Source organism: Octopus bimaculoides, chromosome 2 (genome assembly GCF_001194135.2).
Source record: "Octopus bimaculoides isolate UCB-OBI-ISO-001 chromosome 2, ASM119413v2, whole genome shotgun sequence".
Classification (NCBI taxonomy): domain Eukaryota; kingdom Metazoa; phylum Mollusca; class Cephalopoda; order Octopoda; family Octopodidae; genus Octopus; species Octopus bimaculoides.
In genome coordinates, this window is record NC_068982.1 from 68,286,789 (window position 1) to 68,291,975 (window position 5,187).

Here is a 5,187-nt window from a genome sequence, read left to right on the forward strand (position 1 = left end):
ACCACAACTATCTCTCACTCTTACTTCCTGTTTCTGTTGTGCCTGTAATTCAAAGGGTCAGCCTTGTCACACTGTGTCACGCTGAATATCCCCGAGAACTACATTAAGGGTACACGTGTTTGTGGAGTGCTCAGCCACTTGCACGTTAATTTCATGAGCAGGCTGTTCCGTTGATCGGATCGACTGGAACCCTCGACAGAGTGCCAACAACAACATCATCGACATTGTCATTTTAACATTTACTTTATCATCTTCGCGTGGTTTGGGTGGAAATTGTTGCACCAGATTTTGTACAGCCAGATATCCTTCCTGTCACCAACACTTCACTCGTTTTTAAGTAAGGAAATATTTTCCCCAAGACTAAACATGTTTTGAAGGAAGATTGGAAACAAAGGCATTGCTTGCATGACAGTAATACTCATTTACAATTATATTGTCATAAGACAAGGAGATTGCAACACACACCCACACACGCACACACAAATACACATTTATGCATATACATGCACACATACATACATACATACACAGAGACACACATGTACACGCGTGTATACACACACGTGTATACACACACACATACACACAAGCATTCGTACACACATATTCATATATATATATATATATATATATATATATATAAACATACATATGAATGTGTGTGTGTACTGTATGTATGTGTGTGTATGCATGTATGTGTATTTGTGTGTGTGTGTGTGTGTGTGTGTGCTTGTGCTTGTGTGTGCATGTGTCTGTATGTATGTGTGCGTGCGTGCGTTCGTGTGTGTGTGAGTGTGCATGCATGCGTGCATGTGTATGTGTACACAAGTATCTTTGTCTCTTTCTGTCTGTGTCTGTCCCCTACCACAGCTTGATGACTGTCATTGACTTGTTTATGGTTCCATAACTCAATGATCTAGCAAAAGGGACCAAAGAAATAAGTCTCATACTTAAAAATATGTAATGGAATCAATTTGTTTGAGTAAACCCTTCAAGACGGTGTCCCATCATGACCATAGACCTATGAGTAAACCAAGTAAAAAAATTAAAATGTTACCTTAAGTGTAGGCTCTGGTTCCTTATCACCATGATTTCTATCTCTCTTTCTGGTACCACTGCATCTATCCCCACTTACCTATATATGACCACAGTGGATACATTTCTTTTATTAGCCACACAGGACTCAACACAGAGGGACAAATACAATGTAGAGCTTTTCTTTTTGGGAGGGGGAAGGAGAAAAAAGGGGGGGGTGATCAAAAGGGATCGTAGGAAAGAAAAAGGGGGGAGTTCAATCAAAAGGGATCGGAAAAAAAAAGAACAGGTGATCAATAGGGATCGTGTATCACAGTAATGTTCTCATGTAAAAAAGGGGAGGACAGTTTAGGTTTAGCTGTGGAAAGAAAAGCCTACGGAAAAGACCACGGTAACTTTGGTCAGCCCTGATTCTCTGCCAACTCAACTCACCCCGCTGTCCTTCTTATCCCTTCTGACTCTCTTTCTCTTTCTCTCTCATTATCTATCTATTTATCTATCTCTGTCTCTCTTTCTCTCTTTCCTTCTCTCTCTCTATCTCTCTCTGTCGCTTTTGATACTCTTCTTTCTTCCATTCTATTATTCCCTTCCTTGGTACTCTATAAAATATGCACTATTTTCATCTTATTTAAACTGTGTGCTTTTTCTGTACTACTGGGAACAGTTCTCTGCGCCTTGGGTATATGCTGTTGTTTGCTTTTGTATAGATATTTTTTACTGTATTGAAAGATAAGACGTGTCCAGTGCCTAACAATGCTATTTTCTATATATTGGATATATCTGTAAGTTCTGGTTATGTATGTGTCTGTATGTTTATTTTGTTTTGTTTTTGTCTTTTGTTGGGTTTTTACCTGATTAATAGGGATTGTTTCTCTCTTCAGATTCAACATTTGTGTTATTTTTATTTTCCATATCATTGATTTCAAGAGTTTTTTCCATTTCCTTTAAAGATACATTGTCACCTGCTGAGATATATATTGATTAGGAGATTCCTTGATGATCCTTGACAACAATATCTAGTCAATAATCTTGATCTCTCTATATGTGTATTGTTGCTTTATCATTTTTTTAGAGACCTATTCAGGAGTTTATTATTATCATCATCATCGTTGTTGTTGTTGTTGTTGTTGTTGGTAGTAGTAGTGGTGGTGGTGGTGGTGGTGGTAGTAGTAGTAGTAGTAGTAGTAGTATTGAGTGAGAGAGCAGTGTATGCCATCAAAGTGACACTGAGATACAAATATACAAAGCCCAATATACCCGTCATGACTTCCCGTCTGATAAGGGTACACCAGGTACATGCATCACAACCATATATGTGCAACGTGATGATCTCATATCAAGACAAACAGGACATGACCTTGCAGGTGGGACCCAGTTATAATTTTCTTCGGGTTGAGTAGCCAATCCTGCTCAAAAGGTCCCTCAATAAGGGTTGTTGAAGGATGTTGAACAGAACACCCATGTTTCCACAGGTGAATTATTTAGACTACCAAGAGTTCCTTTCAACACATGGCTTTGATTGCCTCCCTCTACTTCTGCTCATGATCAGAGATGCACATATCGTCAGCCACTAAGGGACATGCTCAACTGGTTAAGGTCATGCAACTGACAAGCAAATCTGTGGTATTGAGCAGAATATTTGCTGTAGCCCATCATTTATACCAAGACAAAGCATGTACATGATAAGACTTCCAATCAGTTAAGATCAAAACCCATGAGAGCCACTGCCTGGAACTGCATCAGAGTATTTATTGATGCTGTTGTCATCTTTTCATCTTTTTTGAGGTCATTGAAATAAGTACTACTCAAATACTGGGTTGACATTATTAACTATCCTCCTCCCAGCCAAATTTCAAACCTTGTGCTTATATTTTTATATTATTAGTATTATTATTATTATTATTATTGCAAGCTGGCAGAATCATTAGCATGCTGGATGAAATATTTAGCGGTATTTCACCCATCACTACGTTTTCAGTTCAAATTCCACTGAGGTCGACTTTGCCTTTCAACCTTTCAGGGTCCATAAATTAAGTACCAGTGAAACACTGGGGTTGATGTAATTGACTAGCCCCCTTGCCCAAAATTTCAGGCCTTGTTAAGAGAAAGGTTTATCATCATCATCATCATCATCATCATCATTATCATTATTATTATTATTATTATCATTATTATGGTAGTAGTAGATTGACATTGACAATGATGATGACGACGATGATGATGATGAGAACAATGACAAAGACAATAATAATGGTGATTATCATGATCACGATCATTGCTGCCAAGCATGTAACAATCTATCTGACTGAATAAATTGACAAGTGAGAAATGACAGGAAGAAATCCATAGATACAGGATCATTTCATTTGTCTCTCAATGAAAGAAACTAATGTGAATTACATACATTTATTATCATGGTATATCTGTTCTAATTTATAATATTCCATGTGAAGGACAGAGCATGACCAAAATAAAGCAAACAAACTAATACGAGTCTTTGACTAAGCTTTACTTCTAGATAGATAGCTGAAAAGTTTGTATATATATTGTTAATGAGTCTTGCATATCTTGAAATTCATTATCTTTTCCTGATAGACCTGATACCTTTTACATCCTTCTCATCCTCCTCCTCATACTCATCATCATCATCATCATCATCCTTATCATCATCATTGTCATTATCATCATGATCACCTGCTTTGTCATATCATCATCACATTCATCATCATCGTCATCATCATTGTTGTCATCATATGTGTGTGTATGTGTGTAAACTCTGCCAAATCAGATTGGAGCCTCGTGTAGCCACCTGGTCCACCAAGTCCTCATTCAAATCGTCCAACCTATGCAAGCATGGAATGCGGACGTTAAACGATGATGATGATGATGATGATGATGATAGATATATATATATATATATGTATATATATACACACACACACAAACACACATATATATACTTACACACATACATACATTCATACATACACACAAGTAGGTAGATTACTAGCTAGATTGACAACTAGACAGATGATGAATAGATAGATAGACAAACAGACAGTCAGGCTAGCAGGCAGACAGACAAACTGATAGATAGACAGATAGATAGATAGGTGGGCAGATAAACAGATGCACATATGCAAAGGGCTTCTATCAGTTTCCATCTGACCAAATCCCCTCACAAAGTGTTGATCATGTCAGAGCTATAGTAGAAGACTGTTTTGGTATGGTTTCTACAGCTTGATGCCATTCCTAATGCCAACTACTTTATAGCATTTCACTTATTTCACTGTTTCATTTTCCTGTCTTGTTTTCCGTCCACCTCTATCCTCCATGGAACAAATTTAATTTGTGTCCGTGGGAAGAGCCATTTTAACGATGTGTCCTGCCCTAACTCTTCGAGACGCCAGTGTTATAATGGTGGCAGCTGATGAAGGAAATGTTATCTATGTGGCCTGTGTGTTTTTTTTGTACCCTGTTTATCATTTTCTCCATGTTTTTTTCAACGTCATGTACCCAGATATGCATCTATATATACATGTAGATGAAGGTATGTACATATATATGCATATACTCATATATTATTTGTATTACTTTACAGCATGAACTGGGTGTTTTTTTATTTATTATTTTTTTTTTTTTTTGTGCTACTTGCAGTACTGAGGTCATCATAAGTTAATAGGAATAATCATCAGTGTTTTGATAAAAATGTGTACTTCTGCTGCATTCATACATATACACTACACCAGTGGTTCACAACCGGGGTCTGTATGGCTCCTGAGGGTCCATATAAGATTTTGGGGAATCTGTGCAAGAAAATAGCAAATTGGGAATCAACTGATGTATTTTAAGGGTTCATGAAAAAATTTTGCTTTAGACGTATTTATTGCAAGAAACAGCTACAAGGTTTCTTTGACATTTTACATTACTCTTTTACTTGTTTCAGTCATTTGACTGCGGCCATGCTGGAGCACCGCCTTTTAGTGGAGCAAATCGACCCTAGGACTTATTCTTTGGAAGCCTAGTACTTATTCTATCGGTCTCTTTTGCCGAACCGCTAAGTTACGGGGACATAAACACACCAGCATCGGTTGTCAAGCAATGTTGGGGGGACAAACACAGACACACAAACACACATATATATACATATAC